Genomic DNA, 25107 nt, shown 5'->3' on the forward strand with positions numbered 1-25107 from the left:
GTGAAATTTAAAAAGAGATTTAACTTACGAGAAATTTGATGGAAATCATTGTTGGTTGATAAGTCTGTTCTGCAGGAAATGAAGAACTGATGTCCTTTGCAGGAAATGAGGATTACTTTTATAGTCGACCTGAAGGTCCCTCCCTCTCTATTCGACTTATATGGAAATTTATAATAAAATAAAAATTATTTTAATCAAAAAAAGAAATATAATATTAATTCCATCTACTCTAGAGCCAACCGGTTAAATCAAACTGAATTGCGCAATGCTTTTTATATCATCTTTTTTTTTTTTAAGTAAATTTTCCGGAAAAACTGCATTTATTGTGGACTATTTCTTTTCTTACGGCAGAAAAACATGTTTTACATTATTATAATTTTTTTTTTTTAAATTTATTTTGTTATTTACAATCTGTATACAGTATACAATCAGTAAATATGGAGAGAGTGATGAACTGGTGCGGGAGGAGAGCAGAAGGAGAGAAACTACCCAGCGGTAGCACTCTCTGTAGGAGAGAGGAGAATGTGAGGAGGAGAGAGTGATGAACTGGTGCGGGAGGAGAGCAGGAGGAGAGAAACTACCCAGCGGTAGCACTCTCTATAGGAGAGAGAAGAATGTGAAGAGGAGAATATGAGGAGGAGAGAGGAGAGTAACAATTTAGGTCTTCAGCCTACAAGGAAGTCGCGGGGCCACTGGCGAATCAGTCGTCTAGGAGTATTAGGGATGTCAGAGGAAGCGAAAGACAGTACAAGAGGATTAGAGCTGGTCGAGAGAGTAGTGTGGACTTTTGGTATTTAGTCTTAGAGAGTTGGTCTATGAAGGGAATGTTGAGGTCGTTGTGAAGAGTGAAGTTAGTCACTCTAGAAAGGAGCGTCAGCTATCTGTCGGAGGAGTTTTGACTGAAATGTCCTGTACTGTCCGCAGGTTTGTTGGTTTGGCTGAACCTCACAGCTCTAGTCCGTAAGTCCACCATAGGTTTGAGTACTGTAAGCGTTTGAGTTCATTGGGTAATTTGGAGCGTCGTCCAAGTAGTCTGTAAAGAAGTTTCGCACGTTTTGTCATTGCTTGTCTTTTAAGTCTAGTGTTGTGTGGGTTCCACGTGAGTCGTTTGTCTATTATAAATTTAACTTTATAAATATTTCAGTAATGCCAAATGAATTTTAAAGTTTTATAACACAACGTTGCCATAACATTTAATCTCAAGTGATTAGAAAACTTTCTTACTCGCAAGGGATTAAACAACAAAATTATTACTCTATTTTTGATGGATTAATTATTTATCTGGTTTTGCTAAACTATTCACCGAAATTGGAATATTTTAGTCGTTTTATTAAACTTTCTCTACAGGAACAATGTTTATTTTGAGGATGTTGAATTGGTTGAGTTTAGAGGGATTAGTAGAATCTTGAAGATTCCATTAAATTTTTAAGAACAGCAATGTACAACTTTTACTCAATATTATCTTCTTTCCTAAAGATTAGATCTTTTTTTTGCATAAATGTAAGTTTTTATTTTTTAAATGACCTTTATATAATAACATTACTAGTGTGGATGAAGAATTAATTTGGGTTACTGCCAGCAAGGTCTTCTGGAATTCAAGGTCAAACCAATAAACTGATCTTGCAGATTCTTTGTACTATTTTTTTTTTGCTCGCTGAATAGTGGCATAGTTACGATTATTATTGACATTTGCGACAAACATACTTTACTGCAAATTTCTCATATTAACCATTAAAGGTATAGACCGGGGAATATAGCCTAGTACCGCAATACATCTTAGCTGTGCGGGTCTAGCCTCTAACCGCTCGGCTACCGTGGCGACTAGCAAACATACTTTACTGCAAATTTCTCATATTAACCATTAAAGGTATAGACCGGCGAATATAGCCTAGTACCGCAATACATCTTAGCTGTGCGGGTCTAGCCTCTAACCGCTCGGCTACCGTGGCGACTAGCAAACATACTTTACTGCAAATTTCTCATATTAACCATTAAAGGTATAGACCGGGGAATATAGCCTAGTACCGCAATACATCTTAGCTGTGCGGGTCTAACCTCTAACCGCTCGACTACCGTGGCGACTAGCAAACATACTTTACTGCAAATTTCTCATATTAACCATTAAAGGTATAGACCGGGGAATATAGCCTAGTACCGCAATACATCTTTTACATATTTAATGATAATTATGCCATTACTTTAGTTTACTGTAATCGGTCAAGGTTACAATAAAAAAGTTTATTACAGCGAATAAAATCAAAGTCATTTTCCAGCGTACCACTTTTTGAACAATAATTTTCCTTTATTTTTCAATTTGACCTCAGAAAAATCCAGGAAAAGCTGTAGTATTTTTTTTTTTTTTTGTAATTATGTTGGTAAACGTTGAAAGTTTTAAAGTGGGGAATATATTATTGTTATACAGAATTGGAATTCCAAATTTCAGAAGGAAAATCTAGTAAGTCAACAGTAACTTTACTTCATATAATACAAAATTCATGAATTTCATTCTCAGTAGGGTTGAGAGAGTGGGGGGGTGAGAAGGGCTTAAAGTTTACACAGCGTGCTGAAGGGGAGGGGTGTTATTTTATGTATAGACCAGTAGTAGATATTAGGGTTTAGTCAATGTAAGGGATCTTTTATGGAAATATCTCCTATTATATTACTGATTTTAGACTTTAAGACGTACGAGAGACGATTGGGGAACGTTCAGCTAAGACTATTAGATTCGCTAATTATTAGAAAACATTATAGTATTTGTGAAGTTGGTCTGTATAACTTGTAGTTTGTAGTTTTTTTTTTTGTTTTTTTTTTTTGTAAAGCCATGAACATTTACATATGTAGGTGCTTAAGCTATAAAAACTCAAAGATTTGCAAATCTTTAGCAAATAAATTTATTGCAAAATAATCTGGACAAAAATCCTGAACTCACTAATCATGGTAAACGCTAAGTGATTTAAGTGATAAATAAATAAATTCGATTATCTCACCAATTTGTTCAATAGTAAATGTTTTGAAACTACTCTCTAACAAGGTAAATATGGTTATGGACAGCAAAACAGACCAGAAATATGGTTCCAATATATAATATGGATATAACGAACGTCACCTTAAGTTTGGAGAGGATATGATAAACAAAACATGAAACACCAGAAATAAAAGAAGGAGACAACTTCCCTGGGACTGCTTAAACCCAGAATTGAAGCAATCCTTACTTAAGGGTAGGCTATTTTCTGCTAGCCTTCGGGGGGGGATGATACAATAAGCCACTATTGGCTACAGAATAAATTATAATCGAATTAAAAAGCAAAAAATGTAACCAGCTATACAAATAATTGTAAAACCAATCAAACAAGTCCTTCAAATTAATTTTATGCTACAAAAATTTCTAAGAAGATAAATTGAATAAAACGTAAGATAATTACCAATTGGTGAAATTAAAGGTGCACTGAATTGATGGTTAAAAAGACAAAATGAAAATAATAATTTAAAAGAAAAAGGACAATACACACACACAAAAACAAAAATAAAGGATCACTTAAGTATGGGAGCCTGCGAATCAAATTATTCAATCACTCTTTGTTTTCTTCCTTTTTCTTCTTTTCTTTTTTGGTGAGACACCGCGCGCAATCTTGAAGAAGAAAAGGAGTGCCTCCTATATCTCACACCAAAATGGAACACCTTGTTCCTGATTTCGTATATATAGAGCCGGGAATCCTTTAACGAGCATCAGTTCTATTCATTTGCTGAACGGATATCAAATCAAGAGATGATTTCAATCAAATTTCTTGTAAGTAGCCAAAATCTTTTTGATTTAAACTATTAAACTATTTTTTGTAAAGTTATTCAATTTTTTTTTTTAAGATTATCTTCTTGAAACTTTTCTTTAAAAATTAAAATAAACCATATTTTTCACGGCTTTTCTTTGTCCATTGAAAAACCATCCAGTTCTTCCTCGCTTTGGCCATTGCCTGCGTGGTCGCTGTTGAAGAAGTTGAAAGGGTGAAGAAACAAGTTTTCTACGGTGCATATCCATATGGTGGAGTTGGAGTCGGATATGGTGGCTACCCATACGGCTATCATGGAGGATATTATGGCGTCTACTGAGCTTCTGGAACTTGATCTGGCTTGTACCTTCTACAAATACCATTTTATGTAACTTCTACAAAAAAAAGAAAAAGAAAAAAAAAGACAGTGTTTTGGTTCAATAGTTTTTATATGGATTAAATGTTTTAATACATATAAATTTTTACAAAATATACCATCTTTTTATACAATACAATTTTAGTTTATTTTTATTTATCGATAAAATCAACCTTTATGGATTGCCTACCAAATTTTCACTCGATACAAACTTAGGGAAAACTCTGGTGCGATCAGATACACGACTTTTTCTACTCTTGAGGTTGTAAAACTCATAAATTTTCCTCTCAAACTACAATATTTTTGTGGAAATCCAACCCACAGTTTTATTAGTCCATCTGTATGTATGTACGTAATTTATAAATACGAAGTTTGCGGAAGATCCTAGAAGCAATTTTGTAGAGAATATTTCTACAAAGTGAACGATCCAGGGAGTAAAGACGGTCTTCGGATTAAGGAATTTGCTTCAAACTAGGAATTTTTAATAAACATACTTAATTCTTAATGATATTATACAGGAGGCAGGACAAAGGTATATTGAAATGACACTTCCGGGAAAAAACCTCTCTTCCAAAAGTGTCCTTTATCATATTTTCTCGGAAAAGTGTGTCAATTAAATGTTGTAGACCACCCATAGTTCAAAATATATACAAAATTTTTTACAGAAAATCGTTAGAATTATTCTCGAAAAAATCTTTAAAAAACCGAAACATTATTTCCGTAAATGGTACTTCCGGTTTTTAAACTGATTTTGACCAAGACCTTATTGTAGCTTCCTCTGTTGTCTTATAAAAGAAAATATCCAAATTTCAACATTAAACTTAGCAGTGAAATTTTCTGTGCATAATAATACTTCTTAGCATAAAGAAAAAGGAAAACCGCTTATTTTGGACACTTTAATGAGAAATCCAAAATAAGAGTCGAGGACAAGATTTTGGGGAGAAGAGTAGTTGGGAAAAAAGGAAATGTCTTGGGCTAAGAAACCTTAAGGGAATAGACCAGGTTTAAGAACTATCGGAGATCTGGTACATACCAGCAGTAGACCGTGAAACATAATGGAAATCTGATCGCCAACATCCAATAGCGTGGTTTGGCAGATGAAGAAGAAGAAAAATCGGCTTAAGTTTTTTGTGTTGATTGGCGCGAAAATCTAATCGATAGAGCTGCATTTGGCAATAGGGAATAGAATGTATTATATCGACATAACGTCGAATCAGTCTAATTAAGTATACCTACGGTTTCAATGCGCTAGGTTATTTAAGGATACCATTATATCGTTTAAGTTCAAGGGAACAGTGTTACTCCCTAATGATGTTGATGGTGCCTCGAAATTTTGCTGGATGGTTGACCGTGATCATAGCTTAATTAGTCTCCTAATAATGTCTCCCGAAGAATTAATTTAGAATAATTTAGTCGTCAATACGATGGATTTGACTAAGGCGCCGGAGGTAGCTGAGCGGTTAGATGCTAGACCCGCAAAGCTAAGATGTATTGCGGTACTAGGCTATATTCCCTGGTCTATACCTTTAATGGTTAATAAGAGAAATTTGCAGTAAAGTATGTTTGCTAGTCGCCACGATAGCCGAGCGGTTAGATGCTAGACCCGCAAAGCTAAGATGTATTGCGGTACTAGGCTATATTCCCTGGTCTATACCTTTAATGGTTAATAAGAGAAATTTGCAGTAAAGTATGTTTGCTAGTCGCCACGATAGCCGAGCGGTTAGATGCTAGACCCGCAAAGCTAAGATGTATTGCGGTACTAGGCTATATTCCCTGGTCTATACCTTTAATGGTTAATAAGAGAAATTTGGAGTAAAGTATGTTTGCTAGTCGCCACGATAGCCGAGCGGTTAGATGCTAGACCCGCAAAGCTAAGATGTATTGCGGTACTAGGCTATATTCCCCGGTCTATACCTTTAATGGTTTAACAGTAAAGTATGTTTGCTAGTCGCCTCCGTCCATGTCAATTTGGTAACTGGACGTAAAGCCCGCCTGAAATACGATAGATTCGATTAGTGTACCAAAACCAGACTAATTAATCTGCTTGTTTTTTAAGAAAAATAAAAAATTTTAATAAATACATGAAAAACTGATTTGACGTTAGCCGAATTTCGAGATTTTATTCTGGCCTCTCTGAGGCTAATTTCGAAAACCCCCTGAACAATGTCTCATACTTTAAAACACTCCTGAAAATCACAGCTGTCTTGAGTTGGTCATTTTTTTTTCCAATTACAAACGTTTTTTTCGGACTTCTGAGCACCCCTATCCCAGAAAGGGATAGCTGAATACATGACGGCTTATTTTATCGCCCCCCCCTAAAAAAACCATTAGAAATTTGAACTTAATCGGAGCAGGACTTTTCACGCCACCTTCACCTTGTTAACGTGAATCAATGATTTTGATTAGTCTCACGCCCTCAGAGCTAGATTTATTTCCTCAACCTTTTTTCCATTTCCCAGTCGGCCAATTTTCCCAATAAATAGAAAAGTTGAATGAAGATGTAAATTGATTGCAGGCGAAAGGCTTTCTATTCATACTACCTGAAATAGGGTCAGCAAATAAAAAAAAAAAATTGAAAAAGGAAGTTGAGTATGTGCGCTACGTTAGAACACTTCCTGGAATATTGATTAGAATGGAGTCGAGAAAGAAAGCATGCTAACACCATTCTCCTGGACCATCCACGTCCTGACGTCCCTGAGATTTATCCTAACCGAGAGAGAGACTTCAAAACATCACTTACCGAAGGGATCAGCTAAATAGATTCCGACGCGGAGATCGCAGATTCGAATCCAGCTTTCTAGCTCTTAGATTTTCTCTTCCTAGAAGCTACTTACACCTTACTTTCCCGTTTTATAAAGTGTTTTCTGTATCCAGAGGGGTTTTAATAGAAATAAAACATGTTTTAAGCGTGTGCATTTTAATTTCTCAACATCATACTTACATAAAGTGCAGTACTCGTAGATCTTAAACTTCAATTTGAATAATTTTTTATTTTTTAAAGAAAATGATGCAGCTCTAAAGGTTAGGCAAGCGATTGTACCATATCTTAAGAAGAGTAAAGTGCAGTTTTACTCAACTGTATAGTGATAATGTATTAAGAGAAAATTTCCAAGCTAGAACTTCAAAAATTTCAAACGAGAGCAATGAGTTATTAGTTTGTTCGCATAGGAAATTTTTAAATATAATTTTAAGTGAAAAAATACTTCTTTTTTTTTTATTTTTCATCACTCCTTATTAACTAATAATTTCCCCGCAAGGGGTAGTTGATGCATACAACTACCTGGGGAGTAGCGACCCCACGGGATAACCTGAGCTCAGTACACTATGCACAGTACACCAGAACAGCACCTAAGATCAGGTACAATTACACTTTACACCAAGGCACAAACAATACACGAATTAAGGCTTACTCCTTTAATTTTTATTACGTTTATTTAGAGAGATTTAGAGTACCTTAGAACCCCTGAGGTAAGGTTCCTCAAAATAAGCTGGGGTTGACGATGGGGTTAACAGCTTGTAAATAAAACGTTATGAGTTGTTAGTAAATTTTCTCTGGTTTGTTTTTGGAATATTTGAAATACTGAAAGATCAAAACCATTACAGAAAAACGTAACTAGATCAGCAGTATTTCGAAAGAAACATTCAAGAAGTAAGAGGGACCGAGCTGGCAGAAGTGACACTAAATCTACTTGGTAAAGCTGCGGATAACCTGAGCGTATTAACATCTACAAATGAAAGATACGCAGATATTTGATTTTGACAAAGATTAGTTTTTTTTGAAGAATGATTAGCGGTTGCAAGTTGTTGCAGTTTATGCGCTTGAAAGCATGAATAGTAATCAGAGAATATTGTGAGATGCTAGAAGCTTCATGTTCATATATGCTCTTGTGATAATAAACGAGGGATTAAATGAGAAAAGATGAGAAAAAGAGATTTAAAAAAGGAAGTATCGATCAGAGTTTGGGAGAAAGCTTAAGCTTTATTGTCCGTCTCAAAATATGGAAACGGAGAAATTCAAAATGAAAACTCTCGAATTCAGAGAATTATTTCCAGCTACAGACCTAAGGGAAGAAGAAGAAGCTCAAATAAATGGACGTCCATGTTGTACCATTTATACAGAAGAGCAGTGCACAATAGTCTAATCCAATGTTTTTTTAAGTTTATGAATTATTATTTAACTCTTTGAACTATTCGAAGATCAAATTTCAAAGGTAAACAAGTTCCTGGTTTCCATTATATGTACTTGCATTTGTACTCGAAGTGTACAGTGCGATTATCAAGCGGAAGCAAGACACATGTTAATTATCTACTTAATTACATAAAAAAATTATCGCACGAGTACTGATCGATATAAGATAATTATTAACTAATCGATATAAGATAATTATTACAATATTAAATTGGTAAATTGTGACCAATCGATACTTTTCAAAATAGGACGCACCCATTGTAATTAATTTTGTTGCTCCCGCTTATACAGGGTGTTCATTTTAAGACGGCTCAAATGCATTTCATGCTTAAACGGTTGTTCTGAGCGAAAAATGGTAGAGGAAACATTTGTTGTCCGTCTCCTCTAGTTTCAGAATATGGGACTTGATTTTAGATTCCTGCCCGCATATGCGGCTGACGCGCGACCAAAAGTGAGGGTTTGCAGTTGACCCCAATTTTCATGTACACAGTTTTAAAGAGTATAAAAAGTAATGAAAGAAATCGGAAACCGCAATTCGATATTTTCAAAATTAAAGGTGCTAGGCCATTTCAAAATCTGGTATTTTTAATCATATTTCAATTTTTTTAACTTGTTATCAAAGAGAAAGAAGAGCACGCGATAGGTCATTTCTATGTATTTTTTCATCTCCTTTCTACTAAAAATATTGCCAAGGCCGTAAAGCTAGTATTTTTATTAATATCGGGAAATAAGTCGTTTTCTGAGAGATTTTTCTAAGAAAAATCAAATGTTAAAAGCTTTAGATGTTCTCAAGCATACACAAAATGGCTAAAAATTAATTTTACATCTGTTCCAAACAAGAAGGTTTAATAATTATTTGGTAATTTTAGGAGAGTTGCGTTTAATTACCAAAAACATTGGAAACCTCCTGCCACATATTTGAGAGATCAATATCTTTCATGAAAAGGATCAAATTTATTCCTTAATTTATCAAATAATGCACCTTTGCAGCTTTTGCAGCATGAACTGTGTCTTGAAAGGTGCCTCCTCAGGCTCGCAAGCTAGGTTAGCCAGGAGGTTATCAACTGCTCTCTGTATCTGAAGAGGCACCTTTGAAGGCACAGTACATGCTTCACAAGTTGAGTAAAGTGCATTATTTGGTAAATTAAGGAATAAATTTGATCCTTTACATGAAAGATATTGATCTCTCAAATATGTGGCAGGAGGTTTCCAATTCTTTTGGTAATTAAACGCAACTCTCCCAAAATTACCAAATAATTATTAAACCTTGTTTGTAACAGATGTAAAATTACATTTTGCCCTTTTGTATTTTGCTTGAGATCATCTAAAGCTCTTAAAATTTGATTATTGCTTCAGAAAATCATTCGGAAAACTACTTATTTCCCGATATTAAGAAAAATACTAGCTTTACTGCCTTTTACAATATTTTTAGGAGAAAGGGGATGAAAAAATACATAAAAATGACCTATCGCGTGCTCTTCTTTCTCTTTGATAACAAGTTAAAAAAATTGAAATATGATTAAAAATACCAGATTTTGAAATGGCCTAGCTCCTTTAATTTTGAAAATATCGAATTGCGGTTTCCGGTTTCTTTCATTACTTTTTATACTCTTTAAAACGGTTTATATGAAAATGGGGGTCAACTGCAAACCCTCACTTTTGGTCGCGCGTCAGCCGCGTATGCGGGCAGGAATCTAAAATCAAGTCACATATTCTGAAACTAGAGGTGACGGACAACAAAGTTTTCCTCTACCATTTTTCGCTCAGATTAACCGTTTAAGCATGAAATGTATTTGAGCCGTCTTAAAATGAACACCCTGTATATTAATTTTTTTTATAAATTAACCTAGACATGTCCCAGATTTTATAGTATATTATCCCAGTACAGTAACCTTAAAGAATATTACTGTTAAGTCGTTATCAAAATTAAACATTAAAAAAGATATACTAATTTGTTTTTCTACTTTATTTTTACAGAAAAGTGCGGGAGTGTTAAAATCCCCGGGAGTGCTTGTTGTCGGAAGTGCTTTCTTACCCTTTATTAAGATGTTAGTGATTACTTTTAACCTGTGCGCTTAAAAATAAAGTAATAAAATGCTCCGGTTATTTTCAAAAAAAAAAAAAAAAAAATCCGTCACAAACAGTAAATACGTCACAGTTTCATTTCCGTTTAAAATCTTTTAAACTGTGTCCAGTGTCCAGTGTTGTTGTTGAGCTGTAGAAGACATCGATGGACGTGTTCCTGCAAGTGTTTGGTGCATATCCCAGCCGACAGCTAAATCAGGTAGGCGGCTGAGGAATTAATTGTGTGGTCCATATTAATGATTCTCAACTCTTTTTTATTGTCATTCTTCAGAATGGCACACAACTCCTGCCACAGATCTATCCTCTAAATAAAAACTCTATCTACAATAATTATAGTTCCAATTATTTTGCTTGCATGAAAAAAAATGACACTAGTCATTTTAGAAAAATAAAGGGAATTATAATTATTTAAACATTAATATGGCCACTGATAATATCCTTCTTCGGAACTTCTAGTCCAAGTATAGCAGACCAGGTTAGTCCATTTGTGCATGTTTGCAGTTCTGCAATGAGTATACATCGTTGATTCTAATTTCAATGGTTGGCGTTGTTCGATTCTGTTACGTACTATCTCTTCAAGTTTATTTCTTTAGTCAGCTGTAGATTTTTGTTTAATAATTTTCTTTGTTATTCACTGGTTCTTTGTATAAAGTAGAGTAGTAAGTGGTCCTGTCGATTGTTTGATGTAGTCTCTCTATTTCTTGATTGGTTATACGTATTCTTTTTCCCCAAAACGTGGTTTATACTTACAAGAAAACCTACTTTCACTCATTCCTGCCGGATGTCCATTACCCTGTCCAAAGGCCGGAAGGAACATATTCCTTAGCTCGATCTTGGCTGGTTTTCCGTCCCCCAACGCAGGTAATGCATTTCCGTTGTGAGATTTATTACTATGACCTGCTTGTTAAAGGAACAAAACCAGCTGGATTTGTGCAGGAAGGCCTTTGGGCAAGTAAAGGCTAAAATCTGAGCTCCGCCTTCACGAGTTCCCCCAGACAACTCCTCCTCCTCGCGGGAGCCAATAGCAATTACTCAAAATAGTCTTGAGTGGATACCATTGATGATGTCTCAGTTACTCAGAACAATATTGAAAGCTTGAAAGAAATGATCTCCTACATCGGTTTTATTGGCTGAGCCTGCCGGATTGTGCGCACCAATCCTAAAACTTTGCGTATCATAAGAAATCAATCCGCGTTTAGCCAGCTTGTAGGCGTTTATTGCTTTTAGTTAGGCTTCAAAGTTGCTATTCTTGTCACGTTTTTGACGGCCATCCTCAACTCTCGTAGCGTTAGCTTCTATAAATCTATTCAAATTCAATCCAAATTGCCCAGCTACTCCACACTTCCTAGAAAGTTTCCGTAGATTTAGTCCAGCTTCTGTTCCTCTCCCTATTTATCTATCGTTTGTGTGTGTGTGACTGTAGATTAGTGTTGAACTAAGTTATCGCCAGACCAATATATATATATATAACAGGAAGTGAAGGCGCCACGGTAGCCGAGCGGTTAGAGGCGAGACCTGCGAAGCTAATATGTATTGTGGTACTGGGTTCGATTCCCGGTCTTAGGGCTTGGATTTTATTTAATAGTTAATAAAAGAAATTAACAGTAAAGTATGTTTGCTAGTCGCCTCCGTCCACGACACCTAGTTGGTAGTTGGACGTTAAGCCCCGCCTGAAAAAATAGGCGATTACTTTACTTTTTACTTTATATAACAGGAAGTGACCAACGACTACATTTTTCTTTCATTCAATGATGGCAACTTGAAGATTAGGTTAGCGATGGGCAACTCTTCAGTACAATTTGGTTGAATGCTCTCCAAGAAGAAAAACTCTTGTTTGGTCAATTGATGGAAAATAAACGTTCTTCTGGAGCACATAATTCAAGACCCACACCGGCACCTGAATTACCGTTGTTCATCCTGTTTACAGCCCAGACTCTGTTCCTTCAAAACCACGAAGACCACTTCAAACTTAATCCATTTCATGGCTCCTACTTTTTTTTTTCCAGACATCAAATTTTTTCATTCGATTGCACTTCCTAAACTTGATTATAAAGGAGGGTTTGCCCTTTATTTTAAAGAAAATTTGGGAATTTTATCTTTTATAGAAAAAGAGAAAAAAAATGGTCAAATTTGGGTGTTTTTCAACGTTACACTTTTTCGTGCACTTTTTGACGATCAACCCTTATACAACTGTCCTACCGGACAGTTTTAATATTCAGCTAAGATATTTTTTACTGCTTTTGCGCTTTATTTATTTATTTTTTTGGGCTTTGTGTGATCCATCGCCCTAATGACGTAATAACTACATGTCCAGAATAAGTAATTTGCAAAACTATCTTGAATTAAATAAATTACAGTCTATTCCAATATTGTTGCTATTTACATTTTAAAGTACCAATCACGATATAGCTGTTTTTATTACGTAGTTGGATTAGTTGCAAAGTTAGTTTTTTGGAAAAAAAACAACCAATCAAGGTTAACTATAAAATAAAAAATAAACTAATACAAAAAAGAAAAGTAATTTATTGTATTTAAATTGTCAACTAATGTATTCTTTTAAATTAGTGTCTAATTTTTTTTTAAGTTAGACCAATCAAGTTGAATCGTTTAACGGCATCATTTTTGCATAATAAAGGGTGTGGCAACCACAATTGATAATGTTCTTAATTTAGAAAATTAAAGTGACAACTTAAATATAACTGCTTTTTGAAATCAAATGGTTGTTGATTGTACGGACAATCTTGCTGATGGACAGTTTAAATTTACAAAAAAAAAAATGCTATTAATAATAAAATAAATAAAATGATTTGGTGTTGTAGATTTTATTTTCTTAAAAAAAAAGGAAATCAACAAATCTTTTTGGCAAGAAATATGTCAGGCTTTTAAGCGATACGGTAACCGAGCGGTTAGAGGCTAGACCCGCACAACTAAGATTTATTGCGGTACTAGGCTATATTCCCCGGTCTGCACCTTTAATGGTTAATATGAGAGCTTTGTAGTAAAGCATGTTTGCTAGGCGCCACGATAGCCGAGCGGTTAGATGCTAGACCCGCAAAGCTAAGATATATTCCGGAACTAGGCTATATTCCCGGTCCTATACCTTTAATGTTTAATACGAGAAATTAACAGTAAAGTATGTTTGCTAGTCGCCACAGTAGCCGAGCGGTTAGAGGCTAGACCCGCACAACTAAGATTTATTGCGGTGCTAGGCTATATTCCCCGGTCTACACCTTTAATGGTTAATATGAGAGCTTTGTAGTAAAGCATGTTTGCTAGGCGCCATGATAGCCGAGCGGTTAGAGGCTAGACCCGCAAAGCTAAGATATATTGCGGTACCAGTCTATATTCCCTGGTCAATACCTTTAATGGTTAATATGAGAGCTTTGTAGTAAAGTATGTTTGCTAGTCGCCACGGTAGCCAAAAGTTTAGAGGCTAGACCCGCACAACTAAGATTTATTGCGGTACTAGGCTATATTCCCCGGTCTGCACCTTTAATGGTTAATATGAGAAATTTACAGTAAAGTATGTTTGCTAGTCGCCACGGTTAATTTCAGTTATTCCAGTTTAAATGGTAAACATTTACTGAAACAAATGAGCTTCACAGATCCAAGTGTGAACTTCAAGCAAGATTCCGCCGAGTTATGTCATTTTCCAGAATGGCCAGCGAATCGCAGAAGTGGAAAGATGTATGGAGAGAAAATGATAGAGGAGGCTGGCTACAGAATTAATCCGTCAAGGCCGTGTGGGGTTATTAGGATAATTGTAGGCTTATTAACTGCAGGCTATGGCAGGCTCAGGAAACACATGCATCGCTTGGGCTTGGCAGATGATAGCCTTTGTAGACTCTGTCAGGAGAAGGAGGAGGAAACGACACTGCTACACGAGTTGTGTCAGTGAGAAGGAACTTGTCTGGCTAAGGATGTTACTTCTCAGGAGAGGAAAAACCAATACCTGAGGAGCTTTACCTCAAGAATCGCTCTCCAGAAACGGACAGGCCTGGAGGGCGAGAGCCACACTAGGTCCATTGGGTCGCAGTGGTGTATGCCTATAAAACCGCCCAGCTACAATCTAATTTAAGTGATAGAGGACCACTAAACCATGAACCACTTTCCAATCTTCCAGTGCACACTCCATTTAAGATTAAGATTGCTTTAGACGGGCGGTTCCACCAGAAAGGGGAAGGAACGCAGGTAATCCATTGTTCCCGGGCCACCCCTCATCTCATAAGAGATACCGGGGCTTTAGAACAACAGATCCGGCTAAAGGTTGGCAGATGCTAATACAATAAACTAATAAAGTAGTAACAGGACTCTAGAGGAGCATGGCGACTCAATCGCCCCAGGGCACTGAATAAACCTAGAGAGTTCTGGTAAAGATTACCAGATGCTACAATCACCGGTAGGGAGACATTTAACCTCCCGAAGACGAGTAACGTAGTTTTAGAATAAACGGGGGCACACCTCAACAAAGTGCCGCACAGTCTCATTGGGGGGACTCACCACAGCCAGCACAATTTGGCGACTGGATAAGGCCGTATTTGCAGACTCCATACATAGTTCACAAAATTCTCCCAAGTTTAATAATGTCTGTAACCCGGACATAACAGAAATCTCACATATCTACATACGTTTTTTTTAATGATTCTTGATTGTGAAGAATATACGAGGGTCGTTTGAAAAGTCCGTGCAAAAATAAAAACTACTTAATTTTTTGGGGTAAACCTTTTTTATTTTTCAACATAGTCTCCTTTTAGGCTTATACACTTCGTCCAACGCTGCTCTAGTTTGTTGATCCCTTCCGAATAATAGGATTTGTCCAAGTATGAAAAATAGCCATTCGTTTCTGCAATCACCTCCTCGTTTGAATAAAATCTTTTTCCCGCCAGCCCTTTCTTCATATTGGGGAACAAATAGTAGTCCGAGGGAGCCAAGCCTGGAGAATAGGGGGGATGTGAAACGAGTTGGAACCCTATTTCCATTAATTTTGCGACCACAACTGCTGAGGTGTGAGCTGGTGCGTTGTCGTGATGGAAAAGGACTTTTTTGTGGGCCAATCGTGGGCGTTTCTCTTGCAGCTTGGTTTTCAAACGGTCCAATAACGATGAATAATATGCACCTGTAATAGTTTTACCCTTTTCCAGATAGTCGATGAGAATTATTCCTTGCGAATCCCAAAAGACAGTCGCCATAATCTTTCCGGCCGAAGGAACGGTCTTCGCCTTTTTTGGCGCAGATTCCCCCTTGGTAACCCATTGTTTAGATTGTTCTTTGGTCTCAGGAGTGTAGTGATGTATCCATGTTTCATCCACAGTGACGAAACGACGCTTAAAGTCCTGCGGATTCTTCTGGAACAGCTGCAAACCGTCCTTGCAACACTTCACACGATTTCGTTTTTGGTCAAGCTTGAGCAATCGCGGCACCCATCTTGCGGATAGCTTTGTCATGTCCAAATGTTGATGCAAAATATTATGTACCCGTTCATTCGAGATGCCCATAGCACTAGCAATCTCACGCACCTTCACTCTTCTGTCATCCATCACCATATCATGGATTTTATCAATGATTTCTGGAGTAGTAACCTCAACCTGGGCGTCCAGAACGTTCAGCGTCACTTGTGCCCCATATGGCCACTCCGAAAATTTTGAAACCACTTATAAACCGTTCTAATCGAAGGTACAGAGTCACCATAATGTTTATCAAGCTTCTCTTTAGTCTCCTGAGGCGTTTTGCCTTTCATAAAGTAGTGTTTAATCAACACACGAAATTCTTTTTCGTCCATTTTTTGAAAATCACTCGACTTCCTCGATTCAAACGAATGCCAAACACAAAGAAATAGACCGATCTGGCCGAAACTTGGTGTGTGTTCTTCCAAGAGATGCTACTAACTAAACATAACCTCGATACGCGCCAGTGGTGCTATCTCTCTGACTTTGCACGGACTTTTCAAACGACCCTCGTAGAGCGTTAAACTTGCTCTATAAATTTTGGCATTCTCTTAGCAGCCTCAGTACCCCTTTTCAACGAGAAAAAGAGAATCGGACAGTTGACTCTGTGGAATCGTGGACGATCTTCCGCAATGTGTAGCTAATTAACTGTTAATCTAGAACACTTAGTACAGTTAGGAAGTCAATCTGTGTTAATTACACGAAGTGATTGTTATTAGTGACCATTTATCGACAGAATTGGCTGTTAGCTATTTTCCGTATTAAGAACAATTGTATGTACCAATTTGTATTTAGATTAATTAATAACCTGTAATGGGTACCCAGTGCAGTACCAATTATAAGAAATAGAAGTAAGGCAAAACCACCAATTGCATCAACAAGCATATTGTTATCTTAGCGCTCGTTAATTCAATCAATATTAATATTTAATATAAAACTAAAAAAATTAGGCTAATCAAAAAAATGATTAATGTTCTCTGGTTTCCTTTTTTTTTTGATCGGTCCTGATAAGGCTATTTTCATTTAGACATCCGGTGCCTACATATCTTTTTTGTGACACATACTTCGTGAGACATATAATACAATAATTATTCATTTTAAAAAAAGAGTTCATTATATAATATTTATCCTTACGTACGGTAGAGATAAGTTTCCTTACTTTTAATTCAATTTTATCTTTATATCATAGTTTTTATTACATACGAATAATTTATTTTTTTACGTTAAATCTAAATTGCAAACTAGGTTTTTCTTTTTGCTTTTTGATGGGATGAAAAAAGAAAAATTTCCCACCAATGTTTAGTTTATTTCATGTAAATAAAATACATATTTAAATTAGAGCCAACAATAGACTTGGCTGTTGGAAAACATGCCAGAAAGAAAAACATTATTTTTCCAAAATGGATGCCTATAGGGGAGAATATTCAATTGTTTCTAAAATTAGTATGAGTTTTCTGCTGCTTTCATGTTGTACGCATGCACCAAAAGGTGGAAGGAACGCAGGCAATCCTAATGCCCATTGTTCCCCGCCCACCCCTCATCTCATAAGAGATACCGGGGTTAAAAAAAAAAAATAACAAATCCGGCTAAAAATTGCCAGATGCTAATATAATGAACTAATAAAGTAGCGACAGGACACTAGGGAGCTTGACGAATCAATCGCCCAGTGCACTGAATAAACCTAGAAAGTTCATTAAGATTACCAGATGCTACAATCTCCGGCAGGGAAACATTTACCCTACCGAAGACGAGGAATCTAGTTTTAGAATAAACGGGGCACACCTCTACACACAGTGCCGCACAGTCTCATTGGGGACTCAGCACAGCCAGCACAATTTGGCGACCGGATAAGGCCGCGTTTAAAAAGATGATACGCTAAATTCGCATGTCCACTCAACACCTGAACCAGCTGGCGGATCCTGGACCTGCTAAGACCAACCATATCCGTTCTCGACAGGCCAAGGATTTCCTTAGCCTGGCGGCAGTCAGTTCGGGATCTCCACCGTTTCCGATGTTCTTTCAAAATCCACTGCTCTACCTCTGTTCTACAACGTCGATAGGATACAGGGATAATAGGCTGAGGAGTCATTGTTATCAACGCAGCTCCTTCCTTTGCCGTTTCATCAGCAAGTTTGTTACCCGGGATCCCAGAATGACCAGGGGACCAAGCAACCGAAACAGTATTCAGAGCTCCTAACAAATTAAGAGCAACGTGACAAGAATTAACCGAGATTTGATTCTTACTAGGAGAGACCAGAGCTTTAATTGCAGCCTGGCTATCCGTGAAGAACCCAATTTCAGTATCAGCAAATCCCTTCCAGCGGAGTAAAGTAGCTGCCATCTCAATAGCAGCCAACTCCGCCTGATGGTCATCATTAGTGGCCGAGAATGTTGTTAATTTTTTGGTTTCTGCTCTTGGATTTCCACTTAACATCTTGCTAACTGAGTGACGTTGGTTTACGTGGGGTTGTGTGCATGAATGAAGGTATAAAACGATGAATCGATAATCTAGTCAGCCCCCAGGCCAGCTGTATTGCCCACTTTGGTTAATTTTTACCGATAGAAATTCTGCACTTACCCTGATACATTTTGCTGTCAGCAAAACAAAATTTGCAATCTTGTTTATAAACATCGTCGTTATAGCAAAATAAAAACCGGAAGTACATTAAGCAGGCCGGAAATTTAACAGGATACTATTCAATTTCATGGATCGATTAATATCAATTTGTTGGAATGTTCATTGATAAACAAAAAAAAAGGTGGTAAAACTGTAATTTAGTCAAGGAGATTGGTGGAAATCAAAATATAGAATTGCTGTCCTAAAAAATAGCAAAAACTTAAGGGACAGCAGATGCAAAAAAAATTTTTATTGCACAATTAGTAGATTGGCCCTTAATAATTAGTAATTTTTCGTGTAAATCATCATTACATTGATTATTATCGATTGATGCTTTTTGGACAAAACGAACGTATTATTCTTACTTCCTGTTTTAATTGAACTGTACTTCTCCAATGAGCTCCCTAAGGGCGTATTTTGTTTTCCAGTACAACTTAGTGAAATTATCGTTAATAATTTTTCTAAATCAGTCATTGAGAAAATGTTAATTTTTGTGATGATTTGGAAGGAGATTTTGCTGGAATAAGTAACATAATTAGGGATGTCCCAAAAATTTGTTATCGTTAATTAAAGAGTTTTTGAAAAGCTGGGGGCTACCGCAGGGATCTTTTTTCTTTTTAATGTTTGGGGAGGGCTTTGCGATCAAGGACGCATGGGATATCAGGGATATTATATGTTACTACTATTTCCTTCCTATTCTTTCTAGAACTTCCCCCAGATCAAAAAAGGAGCCACAACTGGGGAAGAAAATGGAGAAAAATCTGTGACGCGAAGGGTGTCGCGACTGGAGAGCCTAGGTAGGTGTAAAAGGAAGAATATGCCCTACGTAGAATCTGCTTAGCGGTGCTCACTTCAGAATATTTAGGGTTACCACTGGAAGGGAGATTAATTTGACACCGAAAAGTCGATACCTTATTACTTGGCTCCAACTTCCCCTTCACAGACTTCCCTTAGAGTCTTTGGGAGGGTGTGTTTCATCGACAGGAGATGATAAAAAGGGTCTCAACCTGGCTCTAATGGTGAACACAAGCGCGATTGGTTCCATACGTCACAATAATGTCGTAAGCTCACTTCTTTTTTCTTCCTGTTTCTGACCGGTTTCGAAGATTCTTAGATCACACAGGTTGGTTCATCATGATTAGCCAACTCTAGCTCACCTACGTCCACGATATTCTCTTTTATTATTTCTGAACTACCGCCGAAGTGTTTGTAAATCTTCCTGGCATAACAGTAGATATTATTCCTTTTCTATCTGCTCAAAATATAACGGATTAATTTTAATAATATTTCATATAACAGTCAAATTATTGATATTAATTTCTTATTATACCAAATAAATTACTATATTCTTCAAAATATTCAATTACATTAATGTTTAATTACATTAATAAATTATTAATTAAATAAATGCAGATTTACAGTTTATAGGAGCACTCGAAGCCATATATATCTGCTATCTCATTAAGCATTTGTAATTAATGCTTGCGAGTTCTAATTAATAATTGCAGTGATTTCTAATTTTAGAATATTGATATTAATTTCTCTATTTTCTTTGTGTATGTGCGTGTATGTGTGTACAAGAGAGAAAGAAAGAAAGAAAGAAAGAAACTTTTACTTTGTCCTGGGACAATATCCCTTAAGGACAACAAACAAAATTTAAATTACAAAATTAATTACAATAAGTTCTCTATAAGTAAAAGCAATATAAAAGTAAAATTATTATAACAAAAATTACATTGAAATGCACTTAATTAATAGATATAAAACTAAATAATAAATTCTCTAATGAGAAGCGTCTTCTATGAAGGACCGCATTAAGAAATCATACAATGCATTTTTAAATGAAGCTATTGTACTTTTATGAATTAATGTAAGAGGTAAAGAATTCCAGAAAAGAGAAGATTGCACAAGAAATGAATTTTTATAGGTAACTGTTCGATATGGAGAAATATAAAATTTGAAATTAGCAGTTCTGGTATTTTTTAAATCTAATTGGGCCTTCCTAATAAAGAGATTAAATAAATATTCAGGACGTTTATTTTTTAGAAGCATAAACAGAAACCTTCCCAATAAATACTTCCTTCTATACTTGACATTCAACCAATTAAGAAAAATAAAATGAGGAGTAATATGCTCATCTCTTCTTACATTTAGAATAAAACGAACACAGGAATTTATTGACCTTTGTAATTTTATGTTCAATTCAGCTGTTAAATCATTGTACACTAGCGAACAGTAATCTAAATGCGGAAATATAAGTGTAGTAATCAGCTGTTTTCTTAGCGAAATAGGCAGAATATTCCTATTGTATTTAAGCTGGCACAAAGTTTTAGAAATTTTGTTAGATATGTCACCAACATGATTATTCCATGATAGAGTACTAGTAATAGTGACACCCAAACATTTAGCAGAATCTACATAAGGAATAGAAGCCTGATCTATTGTTATTTTTGAAATAGAATTCATATCAATATCGTTGACATATCTGGCACTTCCAACAATCATGGCTTTGGTTTTGGAAACATTAAACTCAATACAATTTTGTTTCACCCATTCATTAATTGAATAAACATCGGAATTGACTTGGGCTATACCCTGTTCTAATTCAGACAATGGGCAATGAAGGTATATCTGTAAATCATCTGCATATAGACTATATTTGCAATGCTTGATAGATGATGAGATGTCATTGATATACAGAGAGAACAGAAGAGGACCTAGAACAGAACCTTGGGGTACACCCGAATAAACTGGTTCCCATGATGAATAATCTCCATGCCCAGAGACAACGGACTGTTTTCTATTACACAAATATGATTGAAACCATCTAAGAGTTGCATCAGAAAATTCCAATAATTTTAATTTTTTTAGAAGAGTGTGATTAACTGATTCAAAAGCCTTTGTAAAATCAAACAACACTAAAATGGTTAACATGCGCTTATCAATAGCAAAACGAATATCGTCTGTAACTTTTAGTAAAACACTCTGTGTACTGTGACACTCACGATAACCGGATTGAAACGGATCCATGAGATTATTATTTTCCAAGTATTCCTTAAGCTGATGGCATACCATTCTTTCCAAAGGCTTAGAAACAGCAGACAGCTGTATTTAAACTTCAAGAAGACCTCAATAATATCTCAGCATGGGCCACGAACAATAAGCTTACCCTGAATGTAGAAAAGACCAAAGCTATAGTTATTGGCTCCAACCCACTCCTTAAATCATTGGCTCCTCTTCCTAATCTTTTCCTTTACAATACCCCAATAAAATATTGTTCCTCTGTGAAAAACCTTGGTATCACTTTCGATCAAAACCTATCCTGGAAAAACCATGTTTCCCAAATCTCTCGTCGTTCCATCAATATCCTTAAGCAGTTTAATAGTTCCCGTCACCTTTTTCCAATTAAGACCCGGCAACTCCTAGTTTCCTCTCTTATATTCCCCCATTTCGACTATGGTTGTTTAGTGTATGGCGGTCTTTCTGGTGATATTGAAGCTAAGCTTAAGCGCCTCATGAACTGCTTCATAAGATTTATTTTCAGCATTTCCAGAGACTCTCGCATTTCGCACTACTACGATGAGTTGAAGTGGCTTTTTCCTGTCTATCGCCGCCAATATTTTTTGGCTTCTTTCCTTTTTCAAGTCATCCAGTCTCAAAGGCCTTCCTATATTTTTCAACTCCTTAAGTTTAAATCCTCCATCCATTCCCGTAACACTAGATCTCGCTCATCTGATCTCTATATTCCCTCTCACCGTACCTCATCCTTTGACAAGTCCTTCCTGATACGTGCTACCTCTCTCTGGAACTCCTTGCCTTCATCTGTCCGCCATGCTCCTACCCTATCCATCTTTAAATCCCGTCTATTCAGTTATCTACTTTCTATTCAGCTTCCTCCGAAATTCTAATTGTTTTAATTTATTTCCTTAATTTCTGCTGTTTTATTATTTTATTTTTACTTTCATTTTCACTTATTATATTTTCACTTTTGTAAATACTTATTTATTTATTTAATTTCTGTATAATCACAGGCCAAACTGTTAAGGCCTCTATTTGTTCCTGTATTTATTCTTAGGGGACAATTGTCCCAGAATAATAAATTTCTTTTCTATTTCTATTTCTATTTCTATTTCAAATATTTTTTACGTATTTCCGGGGCAAAACAATTATACAGGGTGTATACGGAGGAATGGACGAAACTTCTGGGAGGTGATTCAGCAGCTCAAATGCACCAAAAAAATTATTCTATTCACTTTGTCCAGATTCTCAATAGTGTCCAAGATATTTGCATTTTTAACTTTTCCGTCGATATTCCCGTTTTCCGCCATAAAAACGGCTGTAACTTTTCTATCCTTTATCTTACAACAAATCTGCTTATTCCAAACGAAAGAGCATTAAATTTCCTATAAATTTGCTTAATACAGAGCCTCAAAACGTTTCTTATAAATAATGAAATTTATACTTTAATATCTAAAAAAAAATCGTTCTCGATGATTTCTGTCAAAATTTTTAACTGTATCTTTTCAATGATTAATAAATGAAGGAGTCACCAAATTACAGGAAAAGTTCTACATTAATTGAGCTTCAAGACCATTACTGTTTTTATTATTGTAAGAAACGTTTTGTGGGTCTTAAGCAGATTTATAGGAAATTTAATGCTTTTTCGTTTGGAATAAGCAGATTTGTTGTAGGATAAAGGATAGAAAAGTTATGGCCGTTTTTATGGTGAAAAACGCGAGTATAGTCGGAAAAGTTAAAAATGCAAATACAGTCGAACCTCGCTTAACGAGCATAATTCGTTCCAGAACCTTACTCGTTAAGCGAAATACTCGTTAAGCGAAACAATTTTTTTCATTTAAATTAAAATAAAAGGGGATAATTGGTTCCATGCAAAAAAAATATTGATAAAATTTTTTTTTATAACATTTATTTCGAAAAAATTATATACATATGTACATATGATGTAATATAATATAAATTACATATATTAATTGAGATAAATATGTACATTCATAATTAATCCTTTTTAATTATAAATTTGTCCAATGTTCCTTGTTTCTGCCGTCGCTTCAAAATGTCTTCAAAATGTGACACAGCATTATCATTAAATAAATTTATAGATCGCATAGCCACAGCCTTATTCGGGTGATAGTTTTCTACGTGTGTTGCAACAGTTTCCCATGCTTTCAACATTTCTCTTATTGCGCTGGAAGATTGTTGTTCCTCTGATATTTTCTCCTCTTTGTCTAATAAATTCTCTTCCACCAATTCTTGTTGTGAAATGTGTTGCAACTCAACAAGTTCCTCTGTGGATAGCTCTTGACTATGATCTGCTACAAGCTCATCAATATCATCTTTATCAACTGTCAATCCCATATCCGTGGCCAAAGACACAATTTCATTATCTAGAGATTCCACAGGTTCGGATTCAATCGCCTCAAAACCAGATTCGACGAGGATTTCAGGCCAGAGCTTCTTCCATGCAGAAATTAGAGTTTTTTTGGTAACCCCGTCCCACGCCTTGTCGATTATCTTGAGGGATGTAACAATATGGAAGTGGTAATTCTCGCAAAGTAAGGTTTGTCTCTTCAGTCACCTCAAAACAATGTTCGAAGAGACCTTTAGTGTACAGTTTCTTAAAGTTGGAAATTACTTGTTGATCCATAGGCTGAAGTAACGGTGTAGTATTAGGAGGCAGATATTGAATTTTGATAAATTGAAATTCGTCAAGATCATTTTGTAGACTTGGAGGATGAGCGGGAGCATTGTCCAGTACAAGCAACGCATGGAGCGGCAGATTCATCTCCAATAAATATTTTTTCACAGAAGGACCAAACACTTCATTTATCCATTCAACAAAAATGTCACGTGTCACCCAAGCCTTGTTATTGGCTTTCCACGTTACATTTAGTTTGTTCTTGTGGATGTTGCATTTCTTAAAGGCTCGTGGAGTTTCCGAATGATACACCAGCAATGGTTTAATTTTCAAGTCACCGCTTGCATTAGCACAAAACAGCAACGTGAGGCGATCTTTCATGGGCTTGTGGCCGGGTAATGCTTTTTCTTCTTCTGTTATGTAGGTTCGCTTGGGCATTTTCTTCCAAAAGAGACCTGTCTCGTCACAGTTAAAAATTTGTTGTGGCAAGTAACCCTCGGAAATCAAAAGTTTTTTGAAGTCGCTGACGTAGTTCTCAGCTGCCTTCTTATCGGAACTTGCTGCTTCACCGTGCCTCATAACGCTGTGAATGCCGGTTCTTTTTTTGAATTTACTGTATCAGTGCATTAGATACGTGGAGAATATGAAACGCATTTGCGTAAACAGGAATGACTAATCGAAGAATGCGCAGTTTTCGATGAGTCAGCGAAAACTGCGCAGTCAGCGAAATGTCATTAGAAAACTATCGTTATGCGAAACATCGCTCGCTATAAGAATCAATTTGTTTTACTCGTTATGCGAATTACTCGTTAAGCGAGGTGCTCGTTATGCGAGGTTCCACTGTATCTTGGACACTATTGAGAATCAGGCCAAAGTGAATAGAATATTTTTTGTTGCATTTGAGCTGCTGAATCACCTTCCGGAAGTTTCGACCTCTCCTCCCCGTGTACACCCAATACAGGATGTTTTATTGCTA

The 25107-nt window shown here is 36.2% G+C and overlaps 1 protein-coding gene and 1 long non-coding RNA gene across 4 annotated transcripts in view; one reads left to right on the forward strand and one right to left on the reverse strand.

Moving 5' to 3' along the window:
• LOC141454658 (ras-related protein Rap-2a) overlaps positions 1-25107 on the reverse strand; it is a 234324-nt gene that overhangs the window by 100447 nt on the left and 108770 nt on the right. The window lies entirely within an intron of this gene.
• LOC141453923 (uncharacterized) lies at positions 3629-4279 on the forward strand. Its single transcript, XR_012458311.1, has 2 exons — positions 3629-3787; positions 3946-4279. It is a non-coding gene; the product is annotated as an uncharacterized lncRNA (long non-coding RNA).

This window comes from Rhodnius prolixus, unplaced genomic scaffold, assembly GCF_049639745.1.
Source record: "Rhodnius prolixus isolate KJV_2025 unplaced genomic scaffold, Rpr scaffold_9, whole genome shotgun sequence".
NCBI classification, from domain to species: domain Eukaryota; kingdom Metazoa; phylum Arthropoda; class Insecta; order Hemiptera; family Reduviidae; genus Rhodnius; species Rhodnius prolixus.